At 45.0% G+C, this 16073-nt stretch overlaps 1 long non-coding RNA gene across 1 annotated transcript; it reads right to left on the reverse strand.

Moving 5' to 3' along the window:
- Positions 1-1020: 1020 nt before the first annotated feature.
- Positions 1021-5390, reverse strand: LOC131080222 (uncharacterized). The gene is made up of 3 exons (XR_009114148.1): positions 5140-5390; positions 4779-4912; positions 1021-3445 (listed from the first exon to the last, which is right to left on the reverse strand). It is a non-coding gene; the product is annotated as an uncharacterized LOC131080222 (long non-coding RNA).
- Between the last annotated feature and the right edge of the window lie 10683 nt (positions 5391-16073).

Consider the following 16073-nt stretch of genomic DNA (forward strand, 5'->3'; position numbering starts at 1 on the left):
GGCTGCTCCAAAAGCAGCATGACCAGCAAATCAAGGGAGGGGATTCTACGCCCCTGGTCTACTCTCATGAGACCCCACCTGGAGCACTGTATCCAGCTATGGGGTCCACAGCATAGAAAAAAAATGGACCTGATGGAGCAGATCCAGAGGATGGTAACAAAAACAATCCAAGGACTGAAACACTTCTCCTATGAGGAAAGACTGAGAGAATTGAGGCTACTCAGTCTAGAGAAGAGATAGCTGAAGGAGGACCTTAATGAGGTTTCTCAATACCAGAAAAGGACTTAGAAGAAAATGGGGACAGACATTTTAGCAGGGCTTGTTGTGACAGGACAAGGGGTAGTGGGTTTAAAATACAAGATGGTAGACTAGATACAAGGAAGAAATTTTTAACTGTGAGGGTGGTGAAATAGTGGAACAGGTTGCCCAGAAAGGTGGTAGATACCTTATCCCTGGAAATATCCAAGGTTCAGGGTGAGTTCAAGGTGAACTCATATTCAAGTTCAGGGTGAACTGGGTTCTGAATAGACTGGTCTAGTTGAAGATGTCCCTACTCATTGCACAAGATGACCTTTAAAGGTCCCTTCCAATATAAACTATTCTATTATTCTATGATTTTATAAATGAGGGAATCCTGAATTCAGAAAGCAGAAGGGAAGATAACAGGCACTTCATCTGCAGTACAGTTACAATGAACCATCCTGAACAGTCATTATAGCAGCTCAGCATTGAGATGTCAATAGAAAGTCATTGCACCTCCATGTCAGATTGGTTTAAAGCACATTCAAAACAAACAAAAAACAAACAAAGAGAACCCTAATAAAACCAATCAACCGAACACCCCCACATACGGAAGAATCCATAGAGATTCTTTTTATTTTCTCCCTGCGTTTTGAATCCTCATATTTCTTCTGGTCCAATTTTTTAGTATTTTCTGCAACTGTGAAGACAAAAAGCACACATTTACAAAAATAAGATCTTTTATTATCATGTATTTACATGAATCCACTGTCTGGGGATTTTAAGAAACACCTGAATACAGAGTGGTGACCCTGCTGTTCCCAGCACAGGTCTGTTACGGGCTTTGTGTTAACATGTCAGTATCCTTCCCTTTCCATATGCCATGACCTTTCCACAAAGTTACGGATTTGTGGAGCTGCTGAGCTACTGCTTTGCAATATGTATGCAACACTTGATGTGAAACCATGAAAAGTTTTCTTCTACAAGGTAGACCAGAAGTGACAGACAGTATGTATTTCAAATACAGACATTCATGCCAGCACTGAAGGGAATATATCCCAAATTTTATATGCCAGAGGGTCTCTAGTAGGCTTTTCCAAGGAAAGTAACACTCCTGTGGGGAGAAGCCTCCCTCCCTCACTTTTTCTTTCTCCCTTTGTTCTGCTTTACCAAGACAAAAGTCTGCATCTTTCAGCAGACAGACTCAAGCCTGCAAATCCCTTAGCAGACAGCAGACAAATTTCTGTTAGCTGATTCTTATGTGACCAATTCACTTAGTACAAACAAATGATGATGCAAATGCTAAAGATGGTAAGACATTACAGTGTAAACAAAGGCTCTTACAGGATCCTGGCAGCTCCACCACTTAGATTACTGCACACTGAAAGGAGGAGTGAGATCAGAGTGACTGTCCCATCACACTTGGACTCACAGTTAAGGTGGTTCATGCATACCTGAGAGCATCTCCTCTGAGTACCCAGTACTTGCACAGAGACCAAAATGCTGGGAAAACTTAAGGCTCTGCAGTCCTGACAGCATTACCAATAGTCACATTGACATTTGAGCATCCTGCAGCAGAAGCAAACATTACACTATGAGGCAGTGGGTGTCTTGAAGAGCATGTCTGTCCAGCTCCCTGCAGATTCTCCAGGGCAGGCAGAAAATCAGAAGCTAGACTATCACTAGCTCAGTGGAGTAGTGCACACACCCCCCACTCCCCTTCTCCTCCCCAGGCAGCAAGCAAAGAAGGGTGAGTGCTAGGAAGAAGGCAGGCTGGCTCCCCGATGTGAGAATCCTGCTCATAAAACTCAATTAAGTGGATTACAGATGAGCTCATTCCCAGCGGTGGGTCACATTCCATTAGAGGCAGGCTCGATGCCAGGCGGACTCAGCGCTGCTCGGATGGCAGCAAGATCCACCCCACCACTTACCGTCTCTGCCTCTGACCTCACCATACCTTGCAGGATTTCTTGCCCTGTGCCCCACGCTGCATGGCAGGCTCATTGCTCATCCCTGCTCACCCTCTCAGTGAGGTAATCAGGGCCAGTGTTAGGTCATGGAGAGATATGGGGATGGGCAAGCTCTCTGAAACACTGTGGTCTAGGGCAGCAACGTGGAAAAGGAAAAGCATAGGGAGAAAGAGGCAAAGTGGAGCAAGAGGAAGATGAGCAGAAAGAGAGATCCCCTGGAAAACAATGGCAGAGTTCAGGAAAGGATGGAAACAGTCAGCCCCATAAACTGGATTAGTGGTATTTTACGTGAAAGTGAGAACAATCAGAGCTCTCAGCTCGCTAATACCAAAGGCTTTTTCTCAGCATAGGTATAAGATTACAGCATCGTCTGCTACACACCACCTACAGTCACTGCACTCAGCACTCAAAAAGGTGTGTGTGCTTGTATGTGGGGAACAAAGAGTGTGTCTAGGGTATATTTGTGTGGGGGAATGACTGTGTTTGGAAGAGAAAATGGGGGGGGAGAAGAGAAGGTGAATGAATTTGCAAAGGGTGAGTGTGTGTGGGCGTGAGGGCAGGAAAAAGCTGGATGAATGACTGTGTGGGTGGGTAATACATGAGCTAGAGTAAGTCAAATGTTATAAGCACCTGCAGGCATTTTGCCAGATTTGAGACCTATTTTGACTTGCTTCATACATCCCACTTTGCTTTTCACTGTTTGCAAACGTTCCTGGCAGCTCAGCTTAATTTGTACAAAGAGCAACCGACCAAGAGCGCGCCAAATCTGTTGTGAAATAGGTTGAAGAAGACACAGGTTTTTGTGCAGATCCAAGCAGCAGGGGCTTTGTACCATCTGGAACCTGTGTACCACGTCCCAGGAAAAGGCCTACAAGGGAGATCAATCTAGTTACCTCCCCACCATTTGCCATTCCACGTAAGGAAGGAATACTTCAGAGCAGTTGCAAAGTGAGACATGCTGTCTGGACAATGATCCTCACAGGGCGTGGGACCCACACAGCGCAGGCATCTGCCATCCTGGCATAGGACACCTCAGTATCCACAGCCTCAGAGAGAGCTTTCTCCTTTAGCTTAGAAGGACTGAGAGGAAGACAGCAGCCTTATGTTCCATTCCCCTGTCTATGACAAGTCATCTCAGTTTGGCAGTGTGAGGCAGCAGGTTTCCTATTTGTTTTACCACCAGTTTACCAGGAAATTTTGGACAATTTCACTTGCCTTCTCCAGGTATCTGTTTCCTAAGAAAAAAAACTATCAGTAGTGATACAGATATGAGATCTCTTGTTGGAAAGCAACATGTAAGACTCACGTGATATTATTCTCCTGCACTAGCTGAGGGTGATTGTCAAATTTCCTTTGCATTCACTGACAGCAGTACTCAAACAATTAGCCCTGAAGAAGTCCAAGCCTGCACTGCAGGAGCTCCAACTCTAGAACTCTAGTATTTCCAGTTCTGCTGCTCCTTTCAGCAAATCATGACCTAGGTTCTGGCTGTCTGTCTCAGGACCTCCAGCATAAAATACAGAGCCCATTCTGAGCAGCAAGGGATCTCACAGTCCCTTTGGCACAACCCAGATCGTTCTTACTGTTCTGTCCTTGGCAATTCCACTACCTGGCTTGTATATTTAGTGTGTTAAGAGTCCAGAATAGTTAGGACACAAAAGTACTGTGGCCACGTAGTTTCCTTCCCCATAATGGTGCTAGAAGAATTTAGGTTCATGTATCACAACCAAGCAATCTGATCCTCTGTCTTTTATTATGCTTTGCCCTTCTCTTCTGACTGGCTTTTCTTTATCAGCATTCCTCCTTCTGCTACCCTGCCCCAGAGGTTTGCTCTGGCAAGTACTGTGTGCACTGTGCCAAGCTGCTTCACCCTGCCTTACTGCTGGTCCCTGGAATGGCTGACAGAACACTGCTATATCCTTCTGTCTGTGTGCATGAATTAGCAAGCCCTTTGCTTTTCACCTTCAGCGGAAACAGAGTGACCTGTCTATTCAATTAGCCCCCACTCTCTTTAACTAGAGAGAAGACAATATATTGCCTCTCCAGGGAACCCAAGAGAGAATGAGAGAAAAAAGCAGAGATGCTATCAAGGTACCAAAGCATTAGGTATAAAAAACCTTTTCCACCCTAACAGTATATCAGGTGCTGCCTCAAGAACTGTTATTGAACTACAGCCAGAAATAGTGTGGTCCTACCCTGTGCATTTTTTCCCCCTTCTGATACTCTTCACTTCTTGAGCGTATTTCATTCAATGAAATGATTTAAGGCCTTGCCTACAAGGAGGATTTTTTGTGAAATACCACAGCTCTGCCTTCTAAACCTTCCAGCTGAATGGGAATAACTGCTGCGGTTGCCACGGCACAGGCTACACAAAAATGATGCTCAAGTTTAATTACACTGAGTGGTTGAGGCCACTGCCTCACTGCTATGGGTTACATTCCTCTGAAAAGCAGCCAGGTAATTTTGCTGTGGCTGCCTTTCCCTCAGTGTCCTGGGAAGGGGTAGGGGAAGGGAGGAAGGGTGACAGGGAACAGGGCTTTCTGCCAGGTTTAGCCACAACAAACATACCTGAGCTGAGTGATCTCAAAGGATGTGGTTACATCAAGGAGAGATCCCCCAAGGCAGTGTCAGAGGTGGCTGGTGGATTCTGAGGAGTGAAGGCAAACTTCAGTTTTGATGAGGAGATTTCCACTGCACTGTTCCTGTGATGGATGAGGAAAAACAAAAAAAGTAGAAGTAAGAAAATAAAGAAGTAAGGAAATAAAAGCAAAAAGGATGTTTCTGAGAGACCATTAGCCTCAGCCTCCCTCCCCTCCCGTCCCCTCCCGTCCCCTCCCCTCCCCACTTTCTTTTCTTTTCCCTCCTTCTGGTTGAAAGTCTTTGCATTCCCATGTACTAGAACTAGTAAATAACAAGAAAATTCTCTTACGTCATGTTTAGGAGCTACCCTCTTCTTAGAGAGAGAGATGCAGTAATGGATAATTTTTCCAGAGGGTCAGGGGAGTTTGCTGTTAACCTTCTTGAGAGCCACAAATGATGAGGCGAGACTTTTAGAGACTTTTCTTTTTGGAATGAATATTTAGGACTTCCGGAAAAGGACCCAAGTTTGGATGGAGCAGTAAAATCTTTTTATCAAATTATGGTATGCTGGTGGCAAAACTTAAAAAAAAAAAACAACAAAAACCCTACAAAGAAATCAAAAACCCCACCCCAAACCCCCAACCAATCAACCAGTAAAAAGCCCACAAAAAAAACCCCAAAATCCTAAAAAACAAAAACCCAACACCAAAACAATCAAACAAAACCTCAACAACCAAAACAAACAAACAAAAACTACCCAAAACCCAAACAAACAAAAAAACCCAACCCCCAAGATCCAAAACACCGGGAAAGCTCTTGGTATGCCTGATGATGGACAGCTAGAAGTGCTGCTTGAATGCACCGCAAACAAATGAAAAAACCACTAACCTCCAACCAATAAAGTTTCATCAGATACTTTTGGCTTAAAATTCAACAAATTTATGTTAAACTGATATGAAAATATGCATTGGATGCATCTATAGCTACCTAAAACATAAATGTCAATATTTTGTGGTCCTGAAGGCCCTTAGCTAAAACTTGGTGAGTCCCAGTCCTGATGACACCAACACAGCTTAAGCTTCAGATAAAACTGAGTTTACTATTCAACGTACCAGGCAGAAAATAGCTTTGCCACCTCTACCCTCGTGCCCTGGTGCACTCTGGGCTGCTGTGAACACTTTTGTTCACTTCTTTTAGGAAGACACAGCCTGCAGTGGACACCAGCACACATTCCTGGTGTCCTTCTTGTATACATATAGTCACTGGGCTGGCATCAGGCTGATTCCAACCAATTTGCATCATAGGCATATATACAGATTGAACATAGATTGTGATCCCTGGCTTCAAAAGGTGAAGCCAGCTGCATTGAAGCCACTGGTCTCACACAGCAAAGTTCTGGGACTGTTGCTTTCCACTCCCAGGAAGATGCGGCATTGCTTGGTCACCATGGTGACAAGCACTTTTCAGTAGGTAACCACCACCCTGAACTACACAACTCTCTCCCGTGTGCAGCCCAGGCCCGCGTACTCACACACGGGCACCTTCCTTTGCCTGTGCGGCCCTGCTGGGGCTTTGCCCGGCACTCCAAGCTCCGCCACCACCTTCCTGCACCCTGTATGCCAACACTGGAGCCTGACCACAGCCACCATCGGCGCCCCCACCAGAGGATGCGGCTGGGTTGAACTGCTAAATATTGAACGGGGAGAATGGCTGGTGCCTTCCCTAAGCCTGCTGCGGGGGATATCCGCGGAGGATGGCTGTGTTGAGCAGTCGCCCGGCCAGGCGTCCACGGAAGGGACAGCCGGGCACAGCAGTCCTCCCACGCGCTCTTCATCCTCCCCTGCCCGCTCTGTCACTGCCCTGCATACGGGCTGCGTCCGTCGAGCTGTGCCAGCCGGAGCCGGAGCCGCCTCAGCGCCCCGGGCTCCCTGCACCGCCCGCGGGGCCCGCGGGGAAGCCTCTGGCGAAGGGTTAAGGCCGCAGCCCCTCGCCGCCAGGGCTCCTCCCGCACGTCCCCGCAGCCATGTCCCCTCCGCCAGGGCTCCCCCCGGCATGTCCCCGCAGCCATGTCCGCTCTGTCAGGACTCCCCCCGGCGTGTCCCCGCAGCCATGTCCCCTCTGCCAGGGCTCCCTCCGCACGTCCCCGCAGCCATGTCCCCTCCGCCAGGGCTCCCCCGCCGTCTCCATGGAAACCGGCCCCGAGCCGCTGCCGGCTGCGCCCCGGCCGCCGCGGCCTCGCCGGTGAAGGCGAAGGCAGAGGCAGCCATGGCCCGGCCCCGGGAGCCCTTTCGCTTCCTCTGTCCCGCCGCTGCAGGAGGGAGCAGTGGCTGGGACATGCCCTGAAAATGCCCCGGTGGCCACGAAGGCCGGCGGCATCCTGACCTGGATCAGCAATAGCGTGGCTGCCAGCGGGACCCGGGCAGTGGTAGTCCCTCTGTGCTGGTGATGCCGCACCCCGAGTCCCGTGTCCATTTCTGGGCCCCTCAGCACAGGAAGGACAGTGAGGTGCTGGAGCCTGTCCAGAGAAGGGCAACAGAGCTGGTGAAGGAGCTCCTTGACCCTCAAGTCCTGTGAGGAGTGGCTGAGGGAGCTGGGGTTGTTTAGCCTGGAGAAAAGGAGGCTCAGGGGTGACCTTATCACTCTCCACAACTCCCTGAAAAAGGCTGTAGCCAGGTGGGATCTGGCCTGTTCTCCCAGGCAACCAGTGATAGAAGAAATGGCCTCAAGTCACACTAGGGGAGGCCTAGATTGGATCTAAGAAAAAATTTGAAAGTATGGACAAACATTGGAAGAGTGAACTGTGAACAGTGGAACTGCTGAGGGAAGTGGTTGGGAAACCACTCCTGGAAGTGTTCAAAAATGTTTGGGAACATGGTTTAGTGTGGAATATGGTGATGCTGGGTTAATGGTTAAACTATGATCATGAAGGTCTTTTCAAACACCAAGAATTCTATGATTTTAAAATAGAGGCATAGGAGAGATGTCTGCTGTCCCTGAAGTGATATATGGAGCTGACCTCAGGCCTTTGTTCTCTCTGTTTGCCTCCAAGATTTTCAGATTAATATCTCCCCAGGAATGTTACACATTGCTACCTTAGCCTCTGCAACAAACACTTGGCAATGATTGCCAACCCTTGTGGCTCCCTGGCTCCCCTACTGAGGTTTATGTTCTGGTGAGGGCTTCCCTTCTCTGGAGAGATGAACCAGGCTTGTCCTCAGGTGACAAAATTATCCCTCATTCACTGAAAAAAAGGAAAATGTCTTACACATTTGTGTTGTTTGGGTTTTCTTTTATTTTATATGAGGTGGCATTTACCTAACCTGAGATACAGACCTAAATATGGAAGTTGTTTTCGCTTGAGGTTGTAACACATCCTCTCTGTGGCAAAAGTTGTCACTAGCCCACCCAAGCATCTTTGCACTGAAGATCCTTTTGCAGTGTTCCTGTGTGTGCCCACACAGGCAAATTTGTTCACAGCTCCCTGGGGAAGAGTTGCACTGTGCAGCATGAGTAGGGAAAGGCTCCAGAAGCCCTTGTAAAATGCACAGGTGACAGCAGATCCTGTGGGAACAGGTCAGACTTTGCTTTCATCTGTGTGCCAGCCTGGAGAGTTGGCCTTGTGCTGGAAACATATGCCAAAGGATGTCCTAAAAGTAGGTTGAAAACAGGAAATTCATCTGTGTTCACTATCTGTCCATAGTGAAACCTCTTCTTTTTTTCACCTTATTTCAAATGCACTGTCCTGACAAGCAGAACATTATTCCCAGGTTCAGCTCTGAGACATTACACCTATTCTGCCTATAAGGTCAAAGTAGGATCCCAGTTTCAAATTTGACTCTCTTTTCTAATGCTCTTTTCTTCTAGCTCCAAAACTATCTTCTGCCTTCATCTTCAGCTTTCCCAAATCTCATCCTGATCTCATGTTCCTCATTATATGGCTGCTGAAATCTTGCTGCCCAATTTCTCTGTAGTAGTTCAGTGTGTCCTTAACCAGCAATTATACATCAGAGATCAAAAGGAGCCTTTCTCCATACCAATAAGATGCTTCTGAGACTAAAATTTTGCCTGGCTACTTTATTGTCTCTGCACTTCTAAATCAAACTGATTCCCATTGCCCCCCAGCTTTCCTTCCTCATGTTTTTCCTCTAATGATCTCTGTCTCTTACCCCATCTCCTCCATAGTCTGAACAGCTTGCAGTGTAGGATCTCCTTCTTTGAAATTGTCGTCCCAAACCCTCACACTGATGGGTTACTCCCTGATATGAAACAGCACTGACGCTGTAGCTGCTGTTTGGCTTCACCCAAGAATGTCTCTCCCTGACTGCTGTTGGCTAATTAGTTCTGATGTGGTCTAATAATTTGGCTCTTAAATGTAAACCCCCTCAGCTGCAAAATGCTGGGTAAATTTGCTGGCAGCTCTCAATTTTCTGCTCCTCTTCTATTTTCTTATTACACTAAGTAAATATGACCCTTTCTTCTTCTTTCCTAGAACAACCTATTTAGCAGACATTCAATATGTAAGTAGTGAAGGTGATAGAAATGCACACTAATGGAGAACTGAGGCTATAATTTGAGTACACACAGAGCCTAGGCTATTCAATCCTTGTTATGGAAGGGTAGGTGAGTTCTCCAGCTCCACAGTGCAGAGAAAAGGTATGGATCAGGGGGAGATGAGTGCTAAGGTTTAAATCTGCCAGGCATAAAGATTGCAACTGAGGTATAGGTTGCTGTTATTTGGTTTTGTGTTATCACATGACTGCACCTTTTTCTTTAGAATGAGCTCTTAGACAAGACATCTATGCTTTTATGACTCTTGCAGCTGACCACAGTCATGAAATCGCTGTGGCCAGAAGAAGCTCCGGCTGACTGATAGTGCAGCAGGCACCAAGAAGCCACCAAGCTGTGCAGCAGGGAGGTATGGAACTAGCTATGCCAATGTCTGCCTCAAGACATGAGAACTCAGGTCTCAAAATTGCCAGAACCTATTATGGAACTTCATTACTCAACTGATCAACAGGTAGAAAAGAGAAAAATAGCATGAAAGGAAGGGTGAGGAATTAGATTTCTAGAAGGTATATGTGTGATAAAGCCAGATTCTGTCTGGAGTATAATAAAACAATGGGATGAAGATGATGCTGGCAGAGAAAAAATCAGCCAATTTGAGGTCTGGAATAAGAAAATGTGAATGAAAGTAGGTCTTTTCTCCAGTTCAACATATGCAAGAGTGTATGCTAGACCATCTTAGTTCCTGACACACCTAAATTCCTACATTTGTACTTCTCAGGGCCTCTATGTGACACTGTTAATTCTAAATTCAGGGAAAACCGGGCTCAAATGGACACTAGTTCATAGACACAGCTGTCATCTACCTTCCCTGTCACAAGACTGGATCAGATACCAAGAAATGACCACTATTATTTTCTTCATTGCAAATTTAGTGAAGTAGTGAAATACTAATCAAGCCATCCTACAGTCTGGATGAGGGGACCAACACCTAAGAGATGTTTTGAAATGCAATGATAAACCATCCTCAGGGACTTGTAGCATTGCCTGTTTTCAGTCTTAGTGTACCTTCAGCATAATTTGGGAAAAAGAAGTAAAAGGGAAAGTTTTAGCTCTCTGTTTCCTCTTCAAAGAGCTTAGCTGTGTTAGGCTGTCACTTGTGACTTAAGAATCTTTCTTCTTTGTACATAAAGACTGGATTTGTCGTAAAACAGAACCCATTTTTTGCACCTGAAGAAATAAGGTCAGGAAAAGCAACACCAAAATGAAGCCACTGACAAAAATGTTTGCCTGCGTATGTCTATCCTAAATGGTAGGAAGGTACGAAAGTACCCTTCTATTGCTACTCTTGGTGGGATAAGCAGGGAGGACAGGCATGGGACCTTCAGAGGCATGAAGATGACTTCTTGGCATGGTTCAGAAGCAGCTGGAACAAAAGTCAGCTTAAACCATCTTTAATAAAAGCTATGCACAGCAAGCACAGTCTCAGCCATAAGCAGCTTTACACTGCAATCATAACCCAGAGACCAGAAACAGCACATACTACAGAGACCAAGTCTCACTTTCAGTAGTGATTCACAGGGGCAGATGAGGACAAAATTAATGTAAGTAGGGGAGAAAAACTGACATTGCTGTGGAAACCATTTCACTTCATGGCATTTTAAGTCTAAACTAAATTCCCAGCAATGAATCAATGCAGTTTTGTGTTATTCTACTATTGCAGCCAGCCCAGAGTGGGCCATGGTGACAAATACATTCCAGGCTATCTCCATGAAGCAGAAGCCCCTACTGTTTCAGCCAAATGCCTGTAGTGACAGTATATGCTTTATGTGGTTCAGCTAGGACTGGGAAACCCAATCTCATAAACTTTGTCAGCATGAATTATGTCTTTATTATATTAAATGGCATCTTGGCGTTTGCCCATATACCACATCGCAGCTCAGCAAACACATGCACAGGCCCCTCTGCCAGAGCATGCAGGCATGGGGGCAAAGCTGTGGTTGTTGTGAGGCCTCCCATCTCTGTGCCTGTCCAATTTGGTCATGATTGACATCTCAGCTGAGATGTTTCATCAGTGTAAGTTCCCCCTCCCCGCCTCATTCTTAAGCTTTCAGAAGGGAGGCGCTTGGTCCTGTGTCTGTTCAGAGGAAGCACCATGACCTACACATCTGCCCCTGACCTTTAGCCTGATCAATAAAACTACAAATTGGTCTTTTCTTATCCTCGACACTTTAGTCATAAAATCCCTATTGAGATGGAATGAAACACTGAACTTTATGTCTAGCATCATGAACATGTTCCGTAGCATGGGAGAGACTGGCAGTATTTCAGCCATCAAATATACAACCCTTTTTCACTGACTCTCTGTGCAGCAATCCTGTGTGTGATATTTGAAACCTGTAGAATGTCATTTTTGGTTCTATATTCACACATTTTCCCAAATATTCCAGAACAGCTAGAACCTCTAATGTGCTTTAACAAAGCTTTTTTACTACCATGCAGGCTTTCCACCTTTTTGTGACCTTCAGGAGGAAGAAGGGAAGTGGTCTCATTTCTCTCAGAGAGGAATAGAGATCATTTTGGGAGAGAAAACAAAGACCAATAAGAGTGTAATGCTAGATGGGTGCACAGTTTTTGCTGGTATTTCTGTTGCCTGATGTTTTGTCCCTGTAGGGGACTGCCTGTAGAAGGGCAAGGAGCATGAGAGGACATGGGAGTGCACAACCCAAGACTCTTATCTTCTTAAGATTGGCACAGTGTTGGCAGACCTAAGCTTGCATTTGCCCTTGTGCAATAAGCAGTACTTGGGTCTGAAAAAGCATGTAATGGGTGGGGGGTTTTATACCAAACGCCCATTATCATAAAATCAGAAGGGCTTTAACCTGGCTCTAAATGTGCTTGTGTTACTTTACCCATTGCAGAGCAATTCAGAGGGAGGAAGGAGGTTGTACTGCACAGTTTTGTGCACAGCTTGGAAAATCTATTCCATCGTTACAGTGAAATAGCTGTTGGAGCCACATGCTTTCTTCATGCTGGCAAGAGTGTTGTGTATTTAGCATGCTCAGCTGCTAGTGGGGTTGTAAACCATACTTTTTACTCAGCTGCACTGCCATGGGATGGCCTTGAATAACCTCCTGTCACATCAGGGCTTTTTACTGGTGAAATGAAACATGACTGTGAATCAGATGAAAGAAGAAAATCCTAACAGACTCTTCTAATTCCTTTTGGATAGCCAGGCCATTCATTTTGCCAGGAAGGCTTGCTGTCATGTATATCCATTCACAAAACCCAGAAAGCCAGATCCAATCAATAAGGTGGACCAGACGACCCGGAGTGTTTGGGTTCTTGTAAGCCCAAGAGGAGTGGTATGAAAATAACAGCATCTCCTCTGTGGCTCTCTGATGCTGCTGTGTGCTACCTAACGCTGCTGAGTCTGCAAACACAATTTCCTCTGCCTCAGCTTGCAGGAGAGCTCAGAAACACTGTGTTGGAATCACACAGCACATGTTCAAGGCAGGCAGGTGGCAGGTTCAAAGCAGAGCGAAGAAACAGCTCCTTTATGTAATGCACAGTTAAGCTCTGGAGTACCTTTTCTCAGGATTCAATGGGTGCTGGAACTTCATGTGAGTTTCAGAACTAATCCAGTACAATCCTGGAAGAATGAAACATCAGAAGCTACCTGATGCAGCTCTGCTGCTGTATTGTACAGGAAGTTCTTAAGCCAAAACTTACTGGAGACTGGAAGAATATACAGGGCAGAAGTTGGCCTTGTTCTATGTTCTTAGCAAGGTACCACTGTTGGCAACTGTTAGAGAGAGGACTCTGGCTACACAGAATGGATGCTTCTGCTGTCACTGATTTTACATAATCATAGAGAATGCAGGATGTGACTAGAGTCTTCAAGGTTTATGTGCTTTCACACAGAGAAACCACACCTTCAGAAAATAGAGGCTTTTCCTAAAGAGACTTTTAGTGACATCAGCTTTTTATGACACTGGATTCTTATATCTCATTCCAGAGATGGGACTTCCATCTTCACCCGTTTGTCCTTTATATAATTTGCTGGATGATCCTTGTGTCAAGCCAGAGATCAGGTCTTTATTATAATGTATACTGCAGTACCTTATTAAAAAAATAGAGGAGTTATTCTTCAGAAGAACTAGTTGTCAAAAAAGAAGATAAACAGAAGAAGAGGCACAGCAGAACAGAGAGGGAGCATAAGTTGAGGAAAAGTTGGTCCCATTTGAATTGCTAAAAAACCAGTTCACATCTCTCAACTCCCAAATGATGCCACACAAACCTCATATCATGCCAGCTGGTCCAGTCCCAGGCTCATTTTAAGCCCTACCTCAGAATGCTGGGTTTTTTTCTATTTTATTTAAAAGTGCTTCCTGATTTTATAGCTAAGTGCCCTTTCCTCTGGTGAAGAGCAGTGCTGTCTGACACAGGACAACAGCTCAGCTTTTGGTGGCGGTTATTGCTCTGCATTACTGTGACCATTTTCTTCCTTTTTGCAATGCCATTAAGGACTGAACGAGGTGAATAGTCAGAGGATAATACACCATTAGGGACCAGCCCTAGCTGCACAATACATTTCAAATACACCAATATTCACCTTCCAGTTTCATCTGTAGTGCATTCTCTGTAAAAGGATACCAGCACTGATACAGCTGAGGCTTGCCCAGACACAAATCCTGTTGGAAGCAGTGACATGAGTAGACCACCATGATTTTAGCAGAACCATGATTTCATATTCCAACTTCCCAATATGTTTTCTTCCATAAGCATGGAACTTGAGTAACGCCATATGATATAAAATACACTGCATACCAACAGATTTGTGTTTGACTTGATCTAGTCATTCTGACTTCTTTGTTCATACAGTTGAGCTGTGCAAGGAATAAATATCTCTGGTACCAGATTTAGAAAGAGTATATTTTATTGCAGACAAGAAGATATTATCTGCTCTGGTGGCAGTACGGGGGATTGATGGCAGTTTACAAAATGCAGAAACTCTGTGTGTATGTGTTAATCTCTGATAGGCTTATCGCTGTACTAAACTGCTTCCATAAATCGTAGGCTTAATGCTGCTTTCAGGTACAACCAGTAACTCCTGGACAATTTTAAGTTATATAAATTACAGCAAAATTTGATCCCTTCTAGTGTCAGTGGTTTTTTAACGCTCATCTTTTCAATAGGTGGAACACATAAACACTCGAGATTGTCACTTCACCAAATCAAGCCTTGCTGGAAGGCAGCTGAAGGTATCCACTGAGTATATCTAGGAGGGGCAGATTCCTTAATCCCATTATATGTATTGATTTATGTGGCATTATGTGGCATTGTGACTGGGCTTGAGGTATATATTTGCCTTGTTTTTACAGTATACGGCTGGTCAACTCATAATGCATGTTGTACTCAAATCTATGGATAAAATATGAAGTTCACAGAGGAAAAATAAGATCAGAATTTACATTTCATTCATTTTTTCATGTCTGCTGTTTCTGCATTCTCAAAAATCAAAATGCTTTTGTTGTATCCTAATCTACATCAAGCTGTCCTGAAGGAACATTCGTTATTCTTTTATTGTCAGCAAAACACATTGAAACAAGGATATTAAACATCTGGCCAACATACATTTATGTGGCCCAAACGGCATATTCAAGTTCTAAGAACGTAAGAAATTCTTTTGAAACTAAAGTAGTTTTCCCTCTGACTTGGGAGAGAAGCTATAAAATATGAGCTTGTATAAATAAAGCAGTGTTCTCTACCTGAGACAATGTGTAGCATAAAACGTTACCTGGGAAGTGCAAACTCCTGTCCTCTACCACTAATCTCATTTCAAGTCTAATGAGGGCACTTAGTCTTAACTAGTCTGCTGCTAAGCCAGGGTGATTGACAGAGAGACAAGCTTAGGACTAGAGATAAGACAAAAACCGAATATTGCAAAAAAAAAAAAAAAAGCTTAAAGAACAAAAAAAGTAGAGATTTACAGAAGAACAGGGACCAGAAGAAAAAAAGAAGGCAAAAAATTAAAAAAATGTGTGGCCATAGGACATGGGCTTGCTTTCACCCCGACAGACAGGTCTCAGCTATGGCTGGTGATAGGACCACAGAGGGAGATGCCGTTTGCAGAGGTGTCAGAGCAGGCACAGCTCAACTCCTGTGAGGCTGGTGTAAAAAAACAAAACAAAAAAAAAAAAAACAAAAGCTGGGAGGTAAGCTCCCAAACATCAGGTCACAACCCCAGCACTTCAAGGTTTTTCAGCCTCAGAGAATTTTCCTGCTGCCAGCACATTTTGGGTAAGAAAAGTGATTTTCTGCAGCAATGGAAAAAGGCAAGAAAGGCTGAAAAGTGGGGGAAGGTGAGAAGGATCACTGGCATTTTGGGTGTCATCAGCCTGATGGAAAGGATAGTAGATTTCAGGAGGTGTGTGAACAAGAGAGGTTGGCAGTGAGATTTTCAGATTTATAGGAGATGACAGATAGGTAATAGGGTCTGTCACCTTTCCTCCACTTCTCTTACCATTTCTCCCCTGATGCCCTTTATTCCTTTCTTACTCCCTGCAGTACGTGGGCTCCATTTCCAGTTTACTACCTTCCCTAAACCCCCCAATCCCTTCTCTCTACCTGAGCAGCCTTCTGCCTACACATATGTTCTCCATCCCATCTATTACACATCTGTATCTTATCCCACTCTTCAAAACAGCTCCTCCAGGCAGCAGAGACTGCTGTCATAGAAATGGAGGCACAGGGGCAGAGCTAGGAAGGTGGAAATGT

The sequence above is a fragment of the Melospiza georgiana genome, chromosome 2 (genome assembly GCF_028018845.1).
Source record: "Melospiza georgiana isolate bMelGeo1 chromosome 2, bMelGeo1.pri, whole genome shotgun sequence".
NCBI classification, from domain to species: domain Eukaryota; kingdom Metazoa; phylum Chordata; class Aves; order Passeriformes; family Passerellidae; genus Melospiza; species Melospiza georgiana.